Raw genomic sequence first — 13,525 nt, forward strand, 5'->3', positions numbered from 1 at the left:
AGGGGGGAAAAAGAAGGGAGGGGAAAAGAAAATCGATCAAGAAAAAGGAGCCCAGAGATCTCCTTCTGCCCCCCCCCCCCTCCGGACATGACCCACGAGCAGGAAAATTGCTCTTCGTTTGATAAAGAGGACGCAAGGGGACTCTGGATGACCTCGTTTGACCTTTGACCTAAGGATCAAATGCCGGAGGAGGAAGGAAAGAAGGTTGGGGATGGGATGGGGGGAAAAGAGGGGAGATTTAGGGGGAAGAGACGGAGAGGAGGAGGGGAAAGAGCGGAGATAGGTGGGGAAGAGATGGGGAAGAGGGGGGGAGAGGAGGAACTGATGGGGGGAAGAGATGGGGGAGGAGGAGGAAAGAGGGGAAACTGGTAGGAAGGGAATGGGGGAGAAAGAGTGAGAGATAGGTGGGGGAGATGGGGGAGAGAGAGAAGGAATGAGGGGGAGAAGAGTGGGGAGAGGTGGTTAGCTGTTAGATGTGCGTTGGGGAATGGGGGAAGAGAACAGGAAATGGGGAAAAAATGGATATTGGATAAGGACATGTGACAGTATGAGAGGATAATGGAGAGGCTGAGGGAGTGGAGTGATGGGGGAGGGGGGGGGGTAAGGGGGAATGTGAAGAGGATAATGACGCTGGTGAGGGAGAGGAAAAGGAAGGTGAGGGAGAAGTGGGAAAACAGGAGGGAGGGGAGTGTTGGAGAGTGATGAGGTACGAATCTGGAGTGTTGGAGAGTACTGCAGAGTGACGGGGTACGCATGGAAGTGTTGGAGAGTGTCGGTGAGTGTTGGAGAGTGTCGATGAGTGCTGGGGTATGAATGGAAGTGTTGGAGAGCGTTGGGAATACTGTTGATGCATAAAATTTAAGGAGAGGAAAGGTGGAGAAACGAATGATGGGGAAAACGAAGAGATAATAAAAGAAAGCAAAGCAAAAACTAACGAAAAAAAAGAAGGCCAAGACCACGAAATGAAAAAAAAAAAAAAAAAAAAAAAAAAATGCAAATAAGAAAATCCAGAATAAAGGAGGAGAGAGAAAAGGGCGCAAAGAACGACAACAAAATGAAAGCAAGGACTAAAGAAAACACAGAAGAGGAAAAAAAGAACAAAAAACAAACCAAGAACAAGAAAAAAAAATCTGAAAAAAAGTATAAAAAATATTACGCACTTTCGGTATCCCATTACAATAAGTTTCCCGGATGTGGAATCACGCAAAAAAAAAAACAGATTTATAGCCACACTTCGCAAGCAAGCACACACAGGGGAACGAGAGAGCAGAGCGACAGGAGGCTTAGACACGGGGAATAAGAAATATTTTTTGCTTGCTTTATCCAAGGCGGAGAATGAGATAAATCCTTGGCTTGCTTACTCGCTCGCTTGCTTGGCGCTTGCTTGCCTGCTTGCGCTGTTCCGGGAGATATTTTGAACCCTTTCTTGTGCATTTTTACGCTTCTGGAAATGATAATCGCGTTGAAAAATGTGTAGTTTGTTTTCCTACGCTTATGGGTGTATAGAAACACACATATATGCGTTGTGTGTGTGTGTGTGTGTGTGTGTGTGTGTGTGTGTGTGTGTGTGTGTGTGTGTGTGTGTGTGTGTGTGTGTGTGTGTGTGTGTGTGTGAGTGTGTGTGTAACACCTACATAACTGTGCACTGCCTAAACGTCTGTATCCGTCGTCGACAAACATGGCCCATCATACAAATTATTCCATGCAAATCCACGAATACATTTCTCCTCACGATAATACATTTCCCAGTTCCTTCCAGCATTACCTCTCTGCCCTCCACCCTCGCGCCGCCACGCACCGATACCCCCTGTACCCGGGCGCCGGTACTCCACCCTGGTAACGGGTTGCGGTGACACGCGTCGGTGACGTAAGGCTTCGAAACGTGTGACGAATAACGCCCGGGATGGCGGCGGCTGTGCGAATAGCGGCGCGTGACAGCTGGGGTGGGAATAACAGTTCGACCCGCCAAGGAAACTTTAACGAAGGAAGTGTGATAAGAGTAACGATAAAATATGTATGTGTATATCTCTTTTCTATCATAGTTATCTATAAAAATAAACATGCATGCATGCATGCGCGCGCGCGCGCACACACACACACACACAACACGTGTATATGTGTGTGTGTGTGTGTGTGTGTGTTGTGTCTATATATATATATATATATATATATATATATATATATATATATATATATATATATATATATATATTTTTTTTTTTTTTTTTTTTTTTTTTTTTTTTTTCCGGAACAAATGGTTAATGTTCGACTTGCGTGTTACAGCAAAGTGAAATTATCGTTTCTACCATAAAGCTCGATTATTTTTCATTTTATGAGAGTTTAAGAGTTGTTCTTGAATGCAAATAATTAGATCTACATATGTACGTCATTATAATATGCTAACTATACCTTAAACCCGTAATAATGTCTATAAAAATCAACCATACAACTCATTATTCGTACAACTTTACTTCCTCAATTTTATATTCAAAATTTAAAGGACTTCAAATACCCTTCTTCCGCCATTTACCTAATAACAGTTTCTTTTAATGGTGAATACTCTGTAATTTTCTCTTTTTTTTATATCACCATACATTCGCATTTAATCTACATCATTCATAACTTTCATTCCGAGCCAAATATGACTCGGAATTCTCATTTTTCTTTTTGACTTTCACTAAGCAATATTTTTTCCACCACTTTCATTAATTTAATTTCACTGTCTAGGAATGATATATATTTTAAAGTGTTCCTCATATTAACTTCTCTTGACGTTTTCTTTTTCTTCTTTATTTCTTTTTTGATGATCTCTTTTCTCTCCTTTCTTTGTCTATTTCTTCTCTTCTGATACATATTAATTTTCGTGTTCTCTCCCTGTCCATATTATTATATCTATTTTATTTTCGAATCTAGTTCTTTTTCTATAATGCTATTTCTCCCATTTCCTTTCTATTCTCCTCTATCCTTTTCCACTTCCGCATGTCTCGCCTATCCCATGTTCCTTCCCAATATATCGTTTCTCTTCTTTCACCTATCTGTTTTTCTCTTCTCTTCTATTCTATTCTCCCACATCCATCCTTTCTCGCTATTTTCCATCTATCTTTGCAATTTCTCCTTCTCCCGTCTACCTTCCCATCCCTATCCTTTAACTTCCTCTTAATCTTCCTCTACCATCCTCCTAACCCGCTCTTCCTTCCTCCTAACCCCCTCTTCCTTCCTCCTAACCCCCTCTTCCTTCCTCCTAACCCGCTCTTCCTTCCTCCTAACCCCCTCTTCCTTCCTCCTAACCCCCTCTTCCTTCCTCCTAACCCGCTCTTCCATCCTGCAACCCGCCTCCGCCTGGCCGAGTCCTCCGTCCTAGCATATACAGGGGGGCTTCCTAGCGCTCTAACCCCCCCTCCTCCCCCTCCAGACTCCGGCAGTGGCTCAGCGACCCATTGTATGTCGGATCTCCGCATATCTTACATGCGTCGGCAATGTACTGGAAAATTATGTGTTGAAAATCTGAACATTATCCATTTAGCTCACATTGTCGAGAGCCCGGAGCGGCACAATGAGCGGGTTCGACTCCAGTGTGAAGTAAACCATTCCACGCGATATGGTCGATTTGCCCTTGGTCAAAGCCCTTGTGGATGGGACATATGTGCCGTTGTGGGATAGCACTGTTTGAGTGGAATTCACATATTTTAGTTTTGGAAGGGTCTCGGGGCTTGGGTCTTGAGCGAGATAATTCCATACAACATCGCCTAGTAGGTCGGGTTTCCGTTGGAATATGAGGACGGTTTCATCCCTATGCTTCGGGTTTTTTCTGCTCTTCCTGAGACTGTATAGGGTGGGAATATGGGCAAAATATGGCCATATGGGAAAAGAATTAATTCATAACATCTCACGGCTCGTAGCATCATGGTTACAAAACACCAAATAAAAAGGAAGAAAACGGCGGTACTGGATGAGTGAGTTCGAACCACTGTCCCGGAGCCTCGTTCGAAACTCCTAAGGCGAGGACGAGACACGAATTCCCACTCAGAGCAGCTCTCCCTAAAAAATATTTTCGAAGGAGGTTCTGAAAAGCAAGAAATGGAAATAAAAATATGAAAAGAGAGAGAGAAAGAGAGAAAGGGAAGGGAAAAAAATCCCCATTAATACAAACTGGTTTATTTAATCCTATTAGACGTGACATGAATAGAGGCCGAGAGAGAGAAATCCTTATATTCGAAGTCTCTCTCCCGTCCGCCCCCACCCACCCTCCCCTATCCCCAGGAGGGCGTCGTGTATAGTGGTGTCGTTCGTCGTCGCCACCGTCGTTCTCCCTGAAATGGGTAGTTCACGCATTATTAGCAATTTGCCCCACGAGGATTATGTTCCCTTCACCCCGATAATGGACGTGGATTATGGAAGAGGATTGTCCCCCATTTTTTTCTTCTTTTTCTTCTTTTGGGGAGAGATTTTTGGGACGTCTTGTCTAAAAGGAAGGTCGCGGGAGGGGTAGAGGGAAGAGGAGAAGGTTAAAAAGAGGGAAGAAGGGGAGGATAAGAAGAAGGAAGAGGGAGGGAGGGAGGGAGGGGGGAGGGAGGGAGAGGGGGAGAGGGAGAGGGAGGGGAGGGGGAGAGGGAGGGGGAGAGGGAAAAGGGAGAAGAGAGAGGAGAGAGAGAGAGAGAGAGAGGGGGAGAGGGGAGAGAAGAGAGAGGGGAGAGAGAGAGAGAGAGAGAGAGAGAGAGAAAAAAAAGAAAAAAAAGGGAGGGGAGAGGAGACAGAAAAAACCAGCAAAAAACCACAAACAAACAAGCAGAAAAAAAAGCCAGGGGGAAGAGAAAAGAGGGTTGTAAAGGGACGATCCCCCCATCACCCACCCACCAGTCCCATCAACCTCCACACCAGTATTTAACGTGGAGGGGGCAGGAGCTTTCCAAAAAAAGGGAGCGGTCCCCCCGATAAAAGGGGGGAAGGCCAAAGGGTTTCGTCGCTCGTGATCAGGTTTTTTGGGGGGGGGGGGTTTTTTTTTGGGTTTTTGGGGGTTTTAAAAAAGGGGAGTAATTTCCCCCCGGGGGGGGGGGGTCAAATTTAAAGGGTTTTTTGGAAAATTTTTTTCCCGGGGAAAAGGGTTTTTTTTTTTAAAATTTTAAGGGGGAAAAAAAAAGGGGGGGGAAAAAAATTTTTTTTTCCCCCCCCCTTTTTTTTTTAAAAAAGATGCTGTCATTTTTTTTTTTAAAATTTTAAATAAAAAAAATTTTTTTTAAATTTTTTTCAAAACCAAAAAATTAAAAACCCGAAAAGGGGGAAAAAGGGGGGAAAAAAATGGGAAAAGAGAAAAAAGGAAAAAAAACAAATTTTTTTTTTCCCAAAAAATTTTTTTTTTTAAGGGGGGAAAATTTAAATTTTTTCCCTCCCCCCCCCTTTTTTTTTTTTTTCCCCCCCCCCCCCTTTTTCTCTCTCCCCTTCCTTTTTTTCCCCCCTCCTTTTCCCCCCTCCCCCCCCCCTTTCCCCCCCCTCTCCTTTTTTTCCCCCCTTTTTTCCCCCCCTTTCCCCCCCCCTTTCCCCCCCCCTTTTTTTTTTTTTTTTTTTAAAAAATTTTTTTTTTTAAAAAAAATTTCTCTTCCCCCCCTTTTTTTTCTCTCCCCTCCCCTTTTTCCCCCCTTTTCCCCCTTTTTTTCCCTTTTCCCCCCCTTTTTTTTTTCCCCCCTTTTTTCTGTCTCCCCCTCTCTCTCCTTTTTTTTTTTTTTTTTTCTTCTTTTTTTTTTTTTTTTTTTCCCTCCTTTTTTTTCCCCCCCCCCCCCCTTTTTTTTCCCCCTCTCCCTTTTTCTCTCTCTTTTCCCCCCTCCCCCCTTCTCTCCCTCCCCCCCTTTTTTTTTTTTTTCCCCCCCCCCCAACCCCCCCCCCCCCCCCCCAAAAAAACCCCCCCCCCCCCCCCCCCCCCCCCAAAACCCCCCCCCCCCCCCCCCCCCCCCCCCCCCCCCCCCCCCCCCCCCTTTTTTTTTTTTTCCCTTTTCCCCCCTTTTCCCCCTTTTTTTTCCCCCCCCTTTTTTCCCCCCCTTTCCCCCCTTTCCTTTTTTTTTTTTTTTTTTTAAAAATTTTTTTTTTTCCCCTTTTTTAAAATTTTTTTTTTTTAAAAAAGGGGGGGGGGGGGGGGGGGGGGGGGGGGGGAAAAAAAAAAAAAAAAAAAAAAAAAACCCCCCCCCCCCCCCCCCAAAAAAAAAATTTTAAAAAAAAAAACCCCCCCCCCCCCCTTTTTTTTTTCCAAATCTTTTTTTTAAAATTTTTTTTTTTTTTTTTTTTTAAAATTTTTTTTAAAAAATTTTTTTTTTTTTTTTTTTTTTTTTTTTTTTTTTCCCCCCCCCCTTTTTTAAAAATTTTTTTTTTTTTTTTTAAAAAAATTTTTCCCCCCCCCCTTTTTTTTTTTTTTTTTTTTTTTCCCCCTCTTTTCTTTTTTTTTTCCCCCCTTTTTTTTTTTTTTTAAAATTTTCTTTTTTTTTTTTTTTTTTTTTTTCCCCCCCTTTTTTTTTTTTTTTTTTTTTTGGGGCCCCTTTTTTTTTTCCCTTTTTTCCCCCCCCCCGCCGGGGGGGGGGGCCCCCCCCCCCTTTTCCCTTTCCCCCTTTTCCCCCCCCCTTCCCCCCCCCTTTTTTTTTTTTCCCGGGAAAAAGGGGAAAAAAAACAACCCCCAAAAACCCCCCAAAAAAAACCCCCCCCCCAAAAAAAAAAACCCCAAAAAACCCCCCCCAAAAAAAAACCCCCCCCCCCAAAACCCCCCCCCCTTTTCCCCAAAATTTTTTTTTTTTTTCCCCTTTTCCCCCCCCCCCCTTTTTTTTTTTTTCCCCCCCTTTCCCCCCCATTTTTTTTTTTAACCAAAAAAAAAAAAAAAAAAAAAAAAAAAAAAAAATTTTTTGGGGGGCCCCCCCCGGGGGGGAAGGGGGGGAAAAAAAAAGGGAAAAAGGGGGAAAAAAGGGGGGGGGGAAAGGGGGGGGAAAAAGGGGAAGGGGAGGGGAAAAAAAAAAATTTTTAAAAAAAAAAAAAAAAAAAAAAAAATTTAAAAAAAAAAAAAAAAAAATTTTTTAAAAAAAAAAAAAAATTTTAAATATATTAATATTATATTTTTAAAAAAATAATTTTTTTTAAAAAAATATTTTTTTTTTTAAAAAAAAATTAAAAAAAAATTTTTTTTTTTTTATAAATATATAAATTTTTTTTTTTAAAAAAAAATATATATTTAAAAAAAAATTTTTTAAAAAAATATATATATTATATATAAAAATAAATATATAAAAAATATATTAATATTTAAATTTAAAAAAAACCCCCTTTTTTTTTTTTTTCCCCCTTTTTTTTTTTTTTTTATTATTTTTTTAAAAAAAAAAAATTTTTTTTTTTTTTTATATAATTTTAAAAATAAAAAAAAAAAATCAATTGGGGAGTATCATGGCTGTGACCACGGGCGGCTCAGACATGAACCTACCGTTAAATGATGATGATATATAAAATATATATATATATAAAATTATATATATATATTTTAAAATTATATATATATAATATATATATACACACCATATATATTGACCACACCACACACACACACAACACACCCCACACACACATATATATATATATATATATAATATTATATAATAATATATATATATATAGATATATAATATATAAAATATTATTAAAATTGTTATATGTTTATAATATATGTATATATATATATTATATATAATATTATAATTTTAATATATATAGGGTACATATATGTAATTTATAATTATAATAAAAATCACACACACATATTTGTGTGTGTGTATACATACTTTATGTATGTATGTATGTATGTGTGTATGTATTTATGTATGTATGTATATATAATATATATTATATAATACATATATAATACATATATATAATATATATAATATATATATATATATATATATATATATATATATATATATATATTATATATAATAAAATATATATATATATATATATGTAAATAGAGTAGGAAGGCGAGATCCGTATCCCTCGCAGTCGCTTTCCACCGCCAGCCTTCCATTCCCATCCCTGGATAATGCAGTAACGGCGCCGGACGAAATGATTTCCAAACAACGTCTGAAAACACATTTCCAATAAATCCCGCTCCGCCCCGTCGGCCAGAAAGGCAGGCGACGCCCCGCTCCCCCCGCCGGCCTCCTAGATAAACATTTTCCCTTTATTCCTGCGGCCAAGATTTCCTCCCCGCGGCGCGCCCACAAGGCCCCGGTGGCGCCCCCGGACACTCCCCAGGGACACCCGCCCATTGAGGACCTGTCACCGGGCGCCAGGGACTCGGCCGGACATATCGACGGCGAGGGTGTGTGCCCCGGGAGCTCCTGGAGGGATTACGGCGCTCCTTCGCGGTTTTTCCCTTCTCTCGCCCAAAAAGAAAAAGGGAAGGGGGGTTGGGGGGGAAGGTGGCTTCCTGAAAGCTGTGGGAGTCGGCGACGAGAGCAGGAAAGGAGGCGTAAAAAGAAAGGCTCTCACCCTCCTCCTCCTCCTCCTCCTCCTCTTTATCCCCTCCTCCTTATCCCCCTCTCCCTCTCTTCCTATTGCCACCCTCCTTTGGCCCCCTTCCTCCTCCTCCTCCTCCTCTTCTCCTTCTTCTTTTTCTTCTTTCTTCTTCTTCTTCGTCTTCTTCTTTTTCTTCTTCTTCCTCCCCCTCCTCCTCCTCTTCTTCTTCTTTTTCTTCTTCTTCTTCTTTTTATTCTTCTTCCTCCTCCTCCCCCTCTTCTTATCGCCAACCTCCTTTAGCCCCCTTCCTCCCCCTCCTCCTTCGCCACCATAAAAAAGGAAGCAGGACGAGAGCATCTCCCCCCTCCCCCCTCCCCCCAAAGGCTGCGTCGCGCCGGGGTATCGGAACGCCATTGTTTAAATCACATTTTTGTGCTGCTAGACGGTCGCAAGGTCTCGGAACGCGCTTCGGATCATTTTCCTACCGGCGAACCATGCTCTCTTCGACCTTACGAGACACCAGGGGATATCGCTGTCTTCTCCCTCCCTCCCTCCCTCATCCGTCTATTAAACGCCGGAGAACTCTTGTGAATGCCGCTGAATACTTAGCTCGGGAGAATTGTTGGGCCGCGCCATATATTACTGCATGAAGTCTTAAGGGCAAGGAGACGCCGACGTCAGGGCGGGAGCTGAAGTCACTCGCTCCCTCTTCGCTTGCGCTCGAACGACACGCAGGAGGAAAAGGAGGAAGAGGAGGAGGTGGGGAGGAGATGGAGGAGGAAGAAGAGGGGAGGAGGGGGAGGAGAGGAGGAGGAGGGGAGGGGGGGGGGAGGAGGAGGAGGGGGAGGAGGAGGAGGAGGGGGGGAGGAGGAGGAGGAGGAGGAGGAGGAGGAGGAGGGGAGGAAGAGGAACAAATGAAGGAAGAAGAGAAGGAAGAAAAAGAGGAAGAAGAAGAAAAAAAGAGAAGGAGGAGGAAGAGGAGAAAGAAAAAGAAGAAGAAGAAATAGAAGAAGAGCAGCAGCAACAACAACATAAACAACAAGGAGAAGAAGAAGAAGAAAATAATAATAATAGCAGTAGTAAGAAGAAGACACCCGAATTAGGCCGGATTATTACCTCGTTACGGCAACAGGAGAGACGGGTCGTTAGCGTTTTATTAGGAACTTAGGAAAGGTCTCGAAGGAGGGAGACAAAGCGAAGGAGGCACTCAGGGCGCCTTGGACGAAATTCCTCGAAGACGCGGATTCTGAGATTTACGGTGATGCTCTTCAGGTGTAAGGCGGGGAAGGCGAAAGGAGATAAAATTGATTGTAACGATGATGATGATGATGATGATGATGATAATGGCTGGTGGTGGTGGGAGGGGAAGGGGTAGGGTAGTAGGGGTGGTGGGAGGGAAGGGGTAGGGCAGTGTGGTGGTGGGAGGGGAGGGATAGGGTAGTGGGAGGGGGAAGTTGTGGCGGTGGTGGTGGTGGTGGTGGTGGTCGTGACATGAATAACATGAATAATAACACACCTTTACGACACAAGCACGTTAGTAGAATTATCCTGATCTATGCACTAATCGCAATCATTAGTGAAGTAATGTGTTTAATATCTGTAATTTCTAACGAGATGTTTTTTCTAGTCTATGTAGCTAATGAAATCAATAAAATAATTCTGAGAGATTAGGTTATATACAAGTTTATCCACACAAAAAAAGAAACACACACACACACACACACACACCACACACACACACACACACACACACCACACACACACACACACACACACACACACACACACACACACACACCACACACACACACACACACACACACACAAACACACACACGGAAAAAAACATCATATATCCATACACAAATGCGCCCGAAAATACACATACACTTGCGTCCGTGAGCGCGTGCGTGCGTGCGTGCACTGAGACAATGAACTCACCCCCCCCCCCCACACACACACCAAAAAAAAAAAAGAAGAAAAAAAAGTCCAGTCGAGATCCTGAGACAGAGCCACCGCCCCATAAAGATCCTCCACAGATCCTCAAAAGACGCAACGTCAGTCGTAGGATCCGAACCTTTTTTCCTCCTTGAGATCAGCGAAATAGTACTGACGGCCTGTTGCCGACCCGCCATTACAAGAGGAGTTTATGTAGTGTGTGTGTGTGTGTGTGTGTGTGTGTGTGTGTGTGTGTGTGTGTGTGTGTGTGTGTGTGTGTGTGTGTGTGTGTGTGTGTGTGTGTGTGTGTGTGTTTGTTTGTTTGTTTAGACGAGACTCGGAAGGGCTAGATCGAATGTTCGCTGAAGCTTCGAAATGATGTTTCTGAATCCTCATGGATAGAGAGGCTCTACAACGGTTATTTTCCTTTGATGTCTTCAAAAGGATCACATGAGGTCTTTAAAGGTGTTTGTTGGCGTTTACGAGGTTTCGTGGAGACAGAGGGGGGAGGGGGGTGTTCGGTCGGGTCCCAGCGCAGTGAGTAACGAGGTTACCTATGTCAACAGTCGGAGTCGAAGCAATGTGTTCGAACGGGGGATTTGTCAGATTTAGAACTTTGGGGACCTTTCAGGGAACTTTGGCCTCTCTGACCGTTTCTCACTTCAAAAGAAATAAAAATTAATAGGAAATTAATAAGACATAAATGTACATAAATTCACTCGGACGCACGCACGCACACGCGCGCGCGCACACACACACACGCACACGCACGCACACACACGCACACACACACACACACACACACACACACACACACACACACACACACACACACACACACACAACCCCACACACAACCACACACACACAAACACACACACATCTATATGATGTATATATATATATATATATATATATTATATATATATATATATATATATATATATATAGAGAGAGAGAGAGAGAGAGAGAGAGAGAGAGAGAGAGAGAGAGAGAGAGAGGCATAAACGCAAAAACCAAAAGGAGAAATCAGACATCGAAATGCTACTACTTACCCTAGTTAGATCGAAATGTTGGGAGCCTATTCCCAGATTTCCCCTCGCTTCCTCATTTCCTCCTCCTTCCTTCCTCATCTTTCCCATCCCTCTCCTCTTCCTTTCCTACACCCATACCTATTATCTTTCTCTGTCCTCTCTCCATGCCACCTTTTCTCTTTCTCTTCCCTCCTCTTCTCCATCCCTTTTCCTCCCTCCCTTCTTCTCTTCCCTCCTCTCTTCCCCATCCTTCCTCCCTTCCCCATCCCTCCTCTTTCCCCCCTCCCCAACCTATCTCCTCCCACACCCCGTCCCCATCCCATCCCCTCTACTTCCCCCTTCTCACTCCCATCCTTCCTCCCCCTCCTTTTCTCTCCCCTCCCCATACAAATGCCTCCCCCCCCACCCCGTGCCGATATCGACGAAAGATGACACTATTGTAGATGTAATTGGTGTCTCCGCGGGCGCAGAAGCTTTCCCACGGGCACAGTAAGGGAGGCCCAATTTTGAACGCCGTCGCTGTTGTGTGGATGTAGTGTTCCTCGGCTTGCTCGTTGCTCTGGCGCGCGTGGGGTGTGTGGCATATGCTTTACATATATATATATATATATATATATATATATATATATATATATATATATATATATATATATATATATATATATATGCTTTATATGTGTGTTATATGCCTTATATATGTGTATTTATATGCTTTATATATATACGTTGTATATGTAAGTTATATGCTTCTCCCCCGGGTTGACTACACTGTTGTGGCCGGTTGAAGGAGGGAGAAACCGGATAAATGGAGTCGAAGGAGAGCGTAGAGTGAATAGAGAGGTCAGAAAATATGTATAGGGTAATAGAACTAGAGATAGAGATAGATAGCTAGGTAGATAGAAAATATTTTGGGATAGAAAAAGGGAAAGGAGAGAGGAGAGAGGAAGAGAGAGAGAGAGAGAGAGAGAGAGGAGAGGGAGGAGAGAGAGAAGAAGAAAAGAGGAGAAAAGAGAGAAAAGAAAAAGAAAAAGAGAAAAAGAGAGAAGAGGAGAGGAAAGAAGAGGAGAGAGGGGGAAGGAGGAAAAGAGAGAGAGGGAGAGAGGAGAGAGAGAGAGAGGGGGGGAGAGAGAGGAGAGGAGAGGAGAGAGAAATCACATGATCCTGATAATGACAATAATAAAAATTAATTATAATAATGATAATGATAACACCACCAACAACAGGGCAACTGTAACAACAACAAAAAACAATAACAACAGAATTCGGACAATAACGGAAGTAAAAATCGAACAATTAATGAGACAAAAACTATAGACAAATCGATCTCATGAAAAAAATGGCCTACATCTCCCCCCCCCCAAAAAAAAAAGGAACCTTCACAGCCCATATAACCAAAAAATAGATAATTAGAGAGAGAGAAAAAAAAAACAGAAAATTTAATCGACGTTTTTTATTTTATCGTACCCCCCCCCCTTCCCCCCCCCGCTTTTTCAGCCGCGAAAGGACTTAATGACATTTTAACGATAAGGGAAAAAAAAAGAAAAAAATGGAATTTTTAAAAAAAATTTGATGGAAAAAATAAAGATTTTTTGATTGCTGTGGGAAACACCCAAGATAAAAAAAAAAAAAAAAAAAAAAAAAAAAAAATATAATTATATATTTTATATATTGTATATGTAATATATATTATATATAAAATATATAATAAAATATATATATAATTTTATAATATATAATATATTTGAGAAAAAAAAAACGGTATGGGTTGGTTTTTCTCTCTTTCTGTCTTCTCCTCTACTCTCTCTCTCCCTCTCTCTCCCTTTTTCTTCTTCCTCTCTTCTCCCCTCTCTCTCTCTCTCTCTCTCTCTCTCTCTCCCTCTAATAATGTGATCTTTATTGTTTGAGGAAGAACAAATAAGAAAATGATAACAAAGTGTATAATTTTCATAAGATGGAATGCGAAAGATAGGGAGAGAGAGAGAGAAAGGAGAAAGGAGGAGGGAGAGGGAGAAAAAAGGAGGGAGGGGGAGAAAAGGAGAGAGAGAAAAAAGGAGTGAGAGGGAGAAAAAGGAGAG

Source organism: Penaeus monodon, chromosome 5 (genome assembly GCF_015228065.2).
Source record: "Penaeus monodon isolate SGIC_2016 chromosome 5, NSTDA_Pmon_1, whole genome shotgun sequence".
Lineage (NCBI taxonomy): Eukaryota > Metazoa > Arthropoda > Malacostraca > Decapoda > Penaeidae > Penaeus > Penaeus monodon.